Genomic DNA, 13,185 nt, shown 5'->3' on the forward strand with positions numbered 1-13,185 from the left:
GACGAACATCCTCTGTCAAAGATGACATCGTAGTCAAGAGTGTTTAAAACATGTTATAATCAAAGCACGTTCAACAGAGTAGCATTAAGCTAACGGCCGCTCCAACCGTCGGTCGCTACTGCGCCTGCCCGCGAGACGCCGAGCGAACGGCGCACGCGACCAGAGGGGAGCTCGCGGCGGCGCGCAAGGATCCGGAGCTACCCCGCGCTGGGCCTTGGCCGATAGCAGCAAGCTAACGTTTCCTAGTGATCACAGCAGGCTAGCGCCGCAGCTAACAGCTGACTGGCTAACAGTAGGCCCAACTTATGTAGGCCATGCAGTGATCACAGCAGGCTAACGCCGCAGCTAACAGCTGACTGGCTAACCGTAAGCTAAGCAGCTATCACCTGAACTTGTACACAATGATATAACACTCACCCAGACAGGCCGCTGTTCTGAAACCCTCCTCACTTTTTAAGAGAAAAGAGAAACAAGATGTCAACACAGCTTTACAACGGTGATTTTACCAACACCCGACGGAGCCAGCACAATACCCAAACTGGCCTGTGTAGCTGACTTGAACATAGATCTTCCGCTATCGAACATCTATGCCCATATCTCCTCGTGAAGGAATACTCTCATTTGGATATGAAAGAAGGGGCTACACGGTGACAGAGAGATATCCACTCGTCCAGAAAACACAGGGATCACCAGTGTTAATGGTCACGGCCCACTAGTTAAAACTATAATGGGCTTCAGACCAAGGTCTTCTGTCTCCTAAGAGGCTGAACAAAGGACCCTAGCCTGGGGCCGGTTTTCATAAACATTGTCAATTAGCCCCCATAGCACTAACAGACAAGTGGAGCCTGCCAGCAAACAGTACTCACCCAACCTGAAACCCACCGCTTCTCACAATAGCGGCGCGTCCTACAGTTCAGCTGTGCCCTGAAAGGTTTCACCCCAACCAACACAGCAAGGAACTGCAGTTGAGAGGCATGCAGCGGCGTGCTCCCAATACGAAAACCGGTGGAGGATTTTAGAATGATCATCATCTTCCAGACACTCCAGTACAAAGACAATATCGCCGTATTTTCTCAAATAGTGAGAGAGAAAATAAAGATATGATGTCAACGTATCTCCTTGTTCTTCCTTTCCTCAGAGTAAATATTTTTCTCCACGTCAAGTGGGCATATAGCAACACGTTGCTTGTGATGAAATTTGAGAAGGAGATGAGTGTGTGGCACCACCCCTGCTTATATAGGTAAGCGGATGGGGGTGTGGCCAGATGAATGCTGGCATTTAAAGGTACATTTTGAAATGTATTCAGTGTATATATGCTGAAGCGAGATATATGCAATGAGACGCAGAGCGGGAGCTAGTGTGATACAGAACAGGCGGCCATGATGGGGGAAAGATAACTACACAGCCAGTCCATGCATTGGCTCTACTAATAAGTAACATGGAATTGTGTATTATACACTAGCCTACAAATGGTCTACACAGTGTATGTCTAGATGTTTTCCATATAAATGTTTAATTGATCAATTTAGATATCTATCAAAAGATGTTCTGTCATCGTGTAACTTTTACACATGATGTGATGGTGTTGATTATCCTATAAACTGTTATTTTACTATGAAAGGTAAATTTGGGTAACCCAAAATGTGTACATAAATTAAGTTCTGAATACAAGGTCAATAATTGTGTAATGTAAAATAAATGTTGCAAACCTCGTGTAATTAAAACACACTTTATTCCAATTGATTGGGTTACATTATTGTTGTCAAGGGAGGCGTTGCACAATTAGGTCACTGACGTCATGTCAGGGGTCTGGGTGGAAAGTCGCCACAACAACGAGAAGCAAGCAGCTGCAGAGCCGCAGAGCCAGCAGCGCTCTCAGGGCCGCGCTCTGACGGCCGCGCTGTGACGGCCGCTCAGCAGCGCCACCCACCCAATGGCTGAATTGGAGTATTGCACTGTGCGGGCACAGCTGTTGATTGATTGATTGATTGATTGAAAACTTTATTAACAGATTGCAGAATGGGTACAGTACAGTACAGCTCAATACATACAATTGTTAAGGGGATGCAGACCAGAGAAAGACTTTCGTCTTGTTTACATCAGGGTCCCCCATTTTCAATTCATCGTAACATATATGACATACATGACATACAGATAGACAGTACTGCTACATCTATATATTTATGACATACCAGATTTGTAAATACAGTACTGTTTGTGATACAAAGAGAGTCCAGAAAAAAAAAGTATATACATTTGACGTAGAAACTGTACATTGGATTGGGTAGGTGGGGGGGGGGGGGGGGGGGGGGGCTGTACATTGGAGGTGGTTGGGTGGGTGGGGGTGGGGGGGTTGGGTAGGAGGGGTGGGTGGGGGACACTGTACAACTGTACAAACAAAACTGTACATTGGAATATTGACAAGACCATACTTGGTAATTTACTGTACATTGGAGGGGGTTGTGTTAGGACATTTACAGGGGCCAGTTTCGAATTGCAGTCTCCCGTAGGTGTTTGAGTGTTTTTGAAAGTGGGTAGTGATTCACATTCCTTTACAGCTTTGGGTAGGGCGTTCCACATTGATGTGGCATAATTGCGAAACGTGTTTAGTCCCTTGTTTGAGCCGAATCTGGGTTTAACATGATTTGTGGAGCTCCCTCTGGTGTTGTGATCGTGGTATTCACTGACCTTTGGGAAGTATTTTGACATGTACATGGGTACCTTGGTCGTGTAGTGTATCTTGTAGACCAGGCCCATTGCAAGTTGCTGTACTCTGTCGTCTACTCTAAGCCATCCTAAGTTGTCAAAGTGGGCAGGGGTGAGGTGGGTTCTAGGAGTAAGGTCAAGCAGTAGTCTGACCAGTACATCATTTTGTTTTTAGCGCCTTTGAGGTGCTTTGGTACCATGAGGTGCAAGCAGAGTCGTTGTTACAAAGGATCAGATTAAACCGAATATATATATTTATTGATTGATATATATTGCATAATATTTGTATATCGTTTGATATCCCTTGTATATTCCTTGTACATATACACGGAATATCCCTTTAGCCTAGTACAGACCATAATATTTCATTCTCCTATTGGACAGTGGTCCACAGGCGCCAAGGCCATGCCTCCAAAGTCAGGTTCAAAGTCACCGCCGGGGACATGCCTGGACATGAATGGTATTGCGCAAGGATATGAGACAGGAATAAAGCTGGTACTAGTTTATTCATCTAAGCGTATAAATACGGCGCAGGTGAATACAGAAGTATGTTACCCAATAAGTTGAAGTCTCACCCACGATACTACGTGCGGTGAAGTATGGCCTGTTTGGCCCCAAATAGAGCATTGAGACCGCGTGCGAATTAATAACTGAAGTGTCAGAGTTTGGCGCTATACCGTCGAGTGCGACATATTCTATTAAGTCAGTAATAGTCTAATTGTGTATAGTGTATCGTGCGGCTAAAGTTCTACAGTGACCAGCATCACCAACGTTTTCCTCGTATCAGCTAGAGTGCTTATCCAGGCTGGGCTGCTTTCATGGCGCTTTCACCCGAGGAGCCCTAGACGAGGACCGTGTGGACATGTACACTGGATTATCTACCCGACGACTGCATAGCCCTTTACGGCTGGATTATATTTGCTTTTGGTCCTGTGATTAATGGAGCGGAGAATCGCCGACGCCCACAAGTGTGTGGGATTTACCCTGTGAGGAGCCACGTCGAGTCTGCCCCTCAGAAGCCTGAGGCAGGCTGTATTCGTCTGTGGATCAAGATCTTATTGCACCGTCTCCCGTACTCGGAGTCTCCTTATCATCGTTGACCCAGACTCTATTACCGACAGATCCTCTACCCTTGCTGGCTTACAACCGGGGGGACCCTTCCAGTATCTCCCGCTATATATTACTAGTGTACCATAGATATAATTCCCTAAGATTCAGGTTGTATAATTACCTCCTGCGTAACCAGAGAATGGACATTCGTTATTGATTTGCCTACGCACATTCCTTTGCCTTATAAGCGCATTCAAAGTGAAATAGAGAAGTATATTATGTACCTTTTGCTGCAATAAATACTTAATTACAACTTTGTGTGGAACCGATTTCATTGTGGGAAGTGTTCATCATTATATATATCATGTACTGTATGGCCAGTAATTAAAGTGCATAAGACGGTAGTGGTTTAATGATACCATACTTATCAATACAGTCAGGGAATTGTACCCCTCAGTTACAGCCGTAGTACCCTTGAATGAGTGCTCCTGCCACTAAGAGTCTTCAGGGTATTCTTGTTTACCAGTGAGGAGATCCGGTACAAGAATCGAGTTCGTTGGTTGAATTTTTTTATTACATTGGATGCCATTTTGTCACAGGAAAGATTTGCCTCTAGGATGGAACCCAGGTAGGTAATATCTTCTTTCCTTGTGACAATATTGTCACCCACTGTAACTGAGAAGCCGTCGGTCTTGCTGAGTTTGTTATTTGAACCGAAGAGAATGGACTCTGTTTTGCCCATGTGTAATGATAGTTTGTTATCAGCGAGCCATATGCAGATTTTGTCTAGTTCTGAGCTGAGGGTTTTTTCAACCTTGTAACTTGTTCTTGTCAGAGACCAGCAGGGCTGAGTCGTCCGCAAACAGGAACAAGTTGCAGTCACAAGCCGACGACATGTCATTTGCATAAATTAGGAACAGTAGCAGACCTAGTATGCTTCCTTGTGGAACACCACAGCTTACTGTGAGGGGGGGGGGGGGGATAGGGTACCGTTTACCTCCACCATCTGCTCTCTCCCCTCCAGGTAGGATTGCATCCAGCTCACTGATAGACTATCAAAACTGTGAGATCCGCGCGAGGCCAGAGCAGCTTCAAGTACCTGGGGGTCCACATCTCAGAGGATCTGACATGGACAACACACATAGACTCAGTCGTAAAAAAGGCGAAGCAGCGCCTCTACCACCTGAGACAGCTAAAGAAGTTCAGAGTATCTGGGAAGATACTCCAGTCCTCAGGCATGCGTTCTTCATGGGACGGGGTTGCACTCCGTGCCACCCCAGATAAGTACTCGCTATTTGCATATCAATAGTGGTGCGTGCAACCCCCGATGATTTCAATAACACACCACTGCCAGTCCTTCTACTCCGGAGCTGTAGAGAGCATCTTGACTGGAAACATCACTGCCTGGTATGGAAACAGCACGGCACAGGACAAGAAGGCCCTACAGAGAGTGGTGCGCTCAGCCGAGCGTACCACGGGTATTGCACTACCACCCCTGCAGGTCCTATACAACAAGAGGTGCAAATCCAGAGCCTGCAGAATAATGAAAGACCCTCACCACCCCAACAACAGCCTGTTCATGCTGCTGCGGTCGGGCAGACGCCTGCGAACATCAGCTACTAGGACAGAGAGACTTCAGCTCAGCTTCTTCCCCCAGGCCATCAGAGCCCTGAACACTGAACTCTCCATACACAAGCATGAGCACACACACGAGTGACACGACACACACACTGTACACGCTCACACACTAGCAGCCACTTTAACATGAGCAAACACACACTCATGCTGCACACGCTCACACTTATGGTCACTTTACAAAAGGAAAGGTCACTTTAAGAATAGTAGGCCCTAGTGGGGATAAGGCTGAGCGATCATGGAGTAGACGTGTTTCATGTGAGCTCCCTTCTACCGTGCAGAATATACGTTTCTCCCCATTAGTCCTTATTTTATTTTTATTTGTTTTTTGTCTGCTTGTTGAGTCGTCGTGTTTCAAATACTGTAGTCGACTTTTTTCGACTTTCTGCGATGTCGGTGGTGGAAACCAGATCCATGAGCGCCCCAGCCGGCAAACCACCACCGGGCCTGGCCGCACCATCGCCCGGTGTCGGTGAGATAAGCAAAGCTGTGCTCTTGGTCATGACCAAGCTCCATGCAGAATCTGAGACACGCTTCGCTGAAGCACAAAAGAAAGTGCTGGCGGATTTTTGTGATAACCTTCATCGAGAGATATCAGAAGAAATAAGGTTGGCGGTCGTCCCGCTGATAGACAAGATGGAGTCGCTGCACGCTGTCTCCTCGGCTAATGCTATCGAACTAGCTGCGCTATCGACGGAGGTATCATTACAGGGCGAGAAGATGGTGGATATAGAGTCCTCCCTGCTGGCTAGGCAGGCTGAAGTTACCAAACTACGGTCGGTAATTGTGGAAATGCAGTCCCGGGAGAGACGCTACAACATCAGGATTGTTGGAGTACCGGAGGGCAACGGGGAAGGCCGTCTCTCTGAGACCATGCCGGAATTGCTGCAAAAAATACTGGGGAATGACGTCCTCTCCCCCCCTCCCGTCTGTGAGTCGGCCTACAGAGCGGGCAGGTCCACTCCTGGTGTGAACAAGGAGCCGAGGCCCATCATCGTCAAGCTGAACAGGCTTCAGCAGAGGGAACTCATCATGCGGTCGGCTCGGGCCAGAAGGGGTAATCTAAGGCTTGGCGATCACAAAGTGGCCATTTTCGAAGACTTTACACCGGAGGTTCAAGCACAGAGAGGCGAATACAAAGTGGTCATGAACAGGCTATGGAAACTAGGCCTGAGGCCCACGCTATTCGCTCCCGCGAAATTATCTGTGTTGGATAAGGTCGATGGTCGGCGTTCATTTTGGTCGTTGGCTAAAGCGAAGGAATATCTCGAGGGGATACCCGAGACTGTAGCTTGATAACTATATCGGGTGAGTGACTTGGCGATGTGGGCCGGAATACATTGTTAGGGCCGGCTATTCACAAACACTTGCTGTCATGCCCAGACATGCTAACTGCTAACTGCCCATCCAACTAGTGGGGCTTCCCAATGACTTCTGTTACTTGCTAAAGCTGACCTCATGGTCGTACTTGTGTATCGCCTCTTTGGAAGTTAACGAGCTAGCTGAACAATGTACATAATAGACTAACGTGCTATCCGGATTCAAGTTTCAAGTTTCTTTAATAGTTGTCATACAGAAGTACAGAATACTTTCATACAAAATGCTTCTTACTGTTACGCTCCAGAGACTGTGCTAGACAAGATAGTATCAAATAACATAGTATAGCATGTAAATTAGAAGTAGAAAATGAGGTCACAGTGTTCAGTATAGACATATGTACAATGTTCGATGCAGAATAGACGTAACTGAGTTACCATATAATATACAATACTATGCAGTGTACTAATGTACAATACTATATAGTGCAAAGCAGAAATGGGATGAGGTACAATTTAGGTACAATTTACAGTAAGGTGTACGAGTTGTAGTGCAATCCTTCATCAATAAATATAAAGTGTGGGGAGTGGGTGCTACAGTGTGTTTGTTTAAAGTGAGTGTGTGCTATAAAGTGTGGGGAGTGGGTGCTACAGTGTGTTTGTTTAAAGTGAGTGTGTGCGTGTGGATGTGTGTGCTATGTGCGTTTGATGGTTGTTGTTGTGTAGTGTTCATTGTTCGTTGAGCAGCCTGATGGCCTGGGGATAGAAGCTTCTTCTGAGTCTTTCTGTGCTCGCCTTGAGACTCCGGTATCGCTTGCCTGACCGCAGCAGTTCAAGGAGGCAGTTGTTCGGGTGACTGGAGTCTTTAATGATTCTCTTAGCCTTGCCCCTGCACCGCTTGTTGTAAATGTTCTGGAGGGTGGGGAGCCCCCCTCCGATTGTGCGTTCGGCTGAACGTGTCACTCTTTGTAGTCTGCTTCGGTCTTGTGCAGTGCTATTCCCAAACCAGGAGGTGATGTTGCCAGTCAGGATGCTCTCTATTGTACATGAGTAGAAGTTCTTAAGGATCTTCTGACTGACTTGGAACTTCCTTAGGCGCCTGAGGAAGTAGAGGCGTTGTCGTGCCTTCTTCACAACACTGTCAATGTGTGTGGTCCATGTCAAGTCCTCGGATATGTAGGCTCCGAGGTACTTAAAGCTGTTGACTCTCTCAACCGGTGCCCCGTCGATGCTGAGGGGGCTGTAGTCCTTGACCCCCGACCTCCTGAAGTCCACAATCATCTCCTTTGTTTTGCTGACGTTCAGGGAGAGGCTGTTTTCCTGGCACCATCCCGCCAGGACCTTGACCTCTTCCAGGTAGGCCCTCTCGTCGTTGGCAGAGATCAGGCCCACCACCACTGTGTCGTCAGCGAATTTGATGATTGTGTTGCTACTCCGCTGAGCCACACAGTCATGTGTGTACAGGGAGTAGAGGAGGGGACTCAGAACACAGCCCTGGGGGGCCCCTATGTTGAGGGTGATGGATGTGGAGGTGCAGTTGCCTGCTCTCACCACCTGGGGTCTGCCCGTCAGGAAGTCCAAGACCCACTGGCAGAGGTCATAGTTCAAGCCCAGGTCCCTGAGCTTGGCTATGAGTTTGGAGGGGACTATGGTATTGAATGCCGAGCTGTAGTCGATGAATAGCATTCTCACATAGTTCCCCTTCCTCTTGTCCAGGTGTGATGCTGCTGTGTGCAGCACATGGGCTATGGCGTCCTCCGTGGACCTGTTGGGGTGGTATGCAAATTGCAGGGGGTCCATGTTGATGGGGAGGGAGGAGCAGATGTAGCCCTTTACTAGCTTCTCAAAGCACTTCATGGCTATGGAGGTGAGAGCTACAGGGCGGTAGTCGTTGAGGCAAGCAGGCTTGGATTTTTTGGGTACAGGGATAATAGTGGACTTCTTCAGGCAGGTGGGGATGACAGCCTGTTCTAAGGACAGGTTAAATATGTCAGTGAATACCTGGGCCAGTTGGTCGGCACAGACTTTTAGGACGCGGCCGGGGATGCCGTCCGGTCCTGCTGCCTTCCTGATATTCACTTTTTTAAAGGTCCGCCTCACCTCATGCTCTGTTACCCTGAACACTGAGTCTCCATCAGCAGCAGACCCCCCCCCCCCCCATTGCCGTGGCTTGTGGGCTGGTTGTGGCTTGTGGGCTAGCTTACGCGCTAGCCTCGGGCTAGCTAGCGGGCTGCGTCTAACGTCTGCGCTGATACATTCGAGACCCGTTAATATTTACGCACTTTGGTTGTTGTTGCTGTTTAAGTGTCATCGGTTCGCACAATTCAACGGTGATCGGGTCCCTAACTAACTTCTTGTATGCTTTTATTTTTATATCCAGGCTGTTTTGAGCTTTGGGCTCCGGTAGGAGAAGATCGCTTGAATATATATATAAACAATATATGATAACAGGTTGTGTCAGGTATTGTTTATTACCATCCCCGGGTTAATGAATGTGTTTAATTCTATTCTTACAAAGGTTATGTTGAGTTATAATATAATAATGACTATTTTTTCCATTATAGTTATCTCATGTTAGGGCCAAGGCTCACGGTGGTTTTCGACCGATATCTTTATTGAAACAATATATGATAACAGGTTGTGTCAGGTATTGCATTACCATCCCCGGGTTAATGAATGTGTTTAATTCTATTCTTACATAAGTTATGTTTAGTTATTATATAATAATGACTATTTTTTCCATTACAGTTATCTCATGTTAGGGCCAAGGCTCACGGTGGTTTTCGACCGATATCTTTATTGAAACAATATATGATAACAGGTTGTGTCAGGTATTGCATTACCATCCCCGGGTTAATGAATGTGTTTAATTCTATTCTTACATAGGTTATGTCATTCCAACCGTTGTGCCTGTTCAGAGGGGCTGTTTACAGGTGTGCACTTTGACCATAATCCCCCTTTTTTCCCTTTCTTTTATTGTCGTTGTTTAAATGACATCTGTCTGCACAATTTACCTGTGATCCGATCCTGCCTTAGACTATATGCTGGTATGCTTTAATTTAATTTTGTTTTGAATTTTCCTTTATCCATTTGTGCTATAACATTGCGACGTTGATGCGCAGACTCGGAAATAGATGGTTGCAGGGGTGATGTTGAGTTATTATATAATAATGGCTATTTTTTCCATTATGGTTATCTCATGTTAGGGCCAAGGCTCAGGTGGTTTTCGACCGATATCTTTATTGGAATTTTATTTTTATTATTATTATTAATTGTGTTTATTGGACTAGTGGGGGTTTAATCAGGGGTTTATCTAGAGGGGGGTCGGAGTGGGGAGCGTCTTATTGAATCCATGACTCCGGTGGGAAATGATAGGAAGATGACCATCCTGGCGGCTAGGTGGTGTAGTGGGCAAGGCACTCGCCACCAATGTGGAGACGCTAGGATTCGCGTGTTCGAATCCAGCTCTCCACATTGTTTTCAGTTTAGCTGGTCGTCCGCAGTAATACACATTGGCCGTATTACGGGGAGGGAAAACTGAAGGGTGGGGATCGAACGTTGTGAACAAGCGACTCCTACAAGTCGGTTGGTGCGCCTGCGCAGTAGAATCAGGAAGTGTCGGGGGCAGCGTGAGCCTCCCACGCGTTACTCCTCGACACTGAGAGATCGAGCTGCGCAGGTGAAAAGATGCGACTGCTGTTACCTCAAGTACCGGAGGGGACTTGTGCTATGTATGACTTAGTCCACATTGCAGCCGGCTTGTGGGAGGCAAGAAACAGCGTTCGTGACAGGGGAGGGTTGAATTGGATGATACGAAATTGGGATGGGAGAAAATATAGAAAAATGGGAGAAAAAGTGGATCAAAAAAAAAAAAGGAAGATGACCATCCTTAGTGGATGGGGCATAGGGAGGGTATTGGAGAGTGGGTATAGGAGGACTTATAATAGGACGGGTGGGTTAGGGTTTAGAGTAGAAGGAGGGGGGGTTGTAACTGGGGTGGGATTTTTATGTGTTTTATGTACTGTTGTCTTATATGTGTGTAATTGTTCCTCCTCTGAACTCCTGGGACTGACCGTCTGGGCCCGCCTGGATCAGCGCCTCTGTACTCAGCCTGGCTGCACTGGTATGTTCTCTACGCATTTAGACAAACTCGACCATGGCTAAATTGAATATTTTAATTTGGAACGCAGGAGGTCTTAACGCCCCACACAAGCGTGCCAGTGTCCTTTGGTTATTGAAGAGAAGAAATATTGACATTGCTCTCCTTAGTGAGACGCATTTATTGGTGGGTGATGTGTCAAGGCTAGCAAATCGACAATATCATGTTATCTCCTCATCCTCAGCCGATGATAAGACGAAAGGAGTCGTCATAGTTACAAGACGTAACCTTGATATCAAAGTCCTGGATGTGTGGTCGGACACAGAGGGAAGGATTACTATAGCAAAAGTTGAGTTCTCTCATAGGAAGATGGCAATAATAGCATTGTATGCCCCTAACACATTTGATTCAGCGTTCTATAATACAATCACGAAGAATATGTTGGAACTTACTGGATACGCTCTCATTGTGGGTGGCGATTTTAATGCGTGCTGGGATGCGGAGATGGATAGGTCCGGATCCTCTGAAACAAGCGACCAAAAACGGTCCTCTAAGGCCCTCAGGATGTGGGCCCAGGACACTGGGCTCGCAGACCTATGGCGCTTATCCAATCCCACCCTCAAGGATTACTCTCACCTGTCTGCCAGACACAAAACCTTCTCTCGAATAGACTATGCATTCGCATCCCCTAATTTGTTTGATAGTTTCGACGTCTCATTGGTTCCCCTGGCTCTCTCGGACCACAAGGGGATTTTCCTTGTGGCAACCTTTGGCAGGCTCTCCACGAGAGCTCCCAGGTGGCGTTTTAACTCAACCTTATTAAAGAACGATGATTTCTGCTCTGAGTTCAGGAGTAAACTAGCTGAATTCTTGCAGATCAATGTTGGCACGGTCGATGACCCCAGGGTCCTATGGAACGCACTGAAAGGATTTATCAGGGGTCATGTCACACTTTTCTCCTCCAACTTACATAAATCCTGATCAAAAAAACTAGAAGGACTGGAAACATTATATGCGGATCTATACGCATCTTTGCAAACTAACTATAGTGAACGACTAAACACACAACGTAAGATAGTCAAGAAGGAAATAAACTCCACTACTTTCATGGCTCCAGGCCTAGCCATCTATTGGCAGTGAAAATACGCTCGAATGATCATTTCTCGGATATCCCCTCGATCAAGACGCGACAGGGTACAATCACTACTGATTCGAAAAAGATCAACGACACTTTTAAAGAGTTTTACTCACAGTTATATAGCTCAGAGGTTAATCTCGACGACTCTAAATTTGAATCGTTCATTGGCGGGCTTGAGATACCCCACATTTCTGAGGAAGAGGCTAAGGAACTGGGGAAACCGATCACCCTTATGGAACTAAGGGAGACGATCGCTGAAATGCAGAGGGGTAAGGCACCAGGCTGGGATGGTATTCCACCCGAGGTGTATTTAGCTTTCTGGGACCAACTGGGCCCATTGATGCTCGATATGATCAATTACGCTATCGAACAGGGGGAGTTCTCAAGAGATGTCAACATGGCACTGATTTCTTTACTTCTCAAGAAGGACAAAGATCCCAATGATTGTGGTAGCTATAGGCCCTTGAGTCTTCTCTGGGCCGATTTAAAAGTGTTTGCCAAGGTGCTGGCCCGCCGCCTGCAGAGATTTATGACGGTATTGGTACACTGCGATCAAACTGGTTTTATCCCGGGGCGCCTGGCTGCAGATAATCTTAGGAGGCTGTTGCATGTAGTCGATAACAGTAAAGACAATACAGCTCCGTCCACTGTTCTGTCTTTGGATGCCATGAAGGCGTTTGACAGACTAGAATGGTCATACCTGTGGAAGGTACTTGAGGTCATGGGTCTGGGAAAGAATTTTATTCATATGATTAAAGTCCTGTATGCCTCGCCGTCGGCAATGATACTGACAGGCAAAAACTGTTCCACACTTTTCCCAGTCTCCAGATCTTCTAGACAGGGTTGTCCTCTGAGCCCGGGACTATTCGCACTTTCCCTCGAACCATTGGCCCAATTTATTAGGCAATCAGAGGACATCGTCCCCATAATGATCAACAATACACCACACAAAATGGCTCTCTATGCGGATGACCTACTGATTTTTATGGATGACCCTTCCCGGTCGGCCACAAAATTATTGGGAATAATCGACGACTTTGGTAAATTGTCAGGCTTTAAGATTAACTGGAACAAATCAGCCTGCCTACCTCTTAATGAGCTGGCCAAGGTGGTGCGACTACCAGCTGATATCCCCATAGTGGAACATTTTAAATACTTAGGTATAGAGATATTCCCCACGCTGAGTCAAACTACTAAGTACAACTTCACGGGTACTTATGATAAAATACGCCAGGATCTAG

Source organism: Notolepis coatsorum (genome assembly GCF_963971535.1).
Source record: "Notolepis coatsorum genome assembly, chromosome: 2".
NCBI lineage: Eukaryota > Metazoa > Chordata > Actinopteri > Aulopiformes > Paralepididae > Notolepis > Notolepis coatsorum.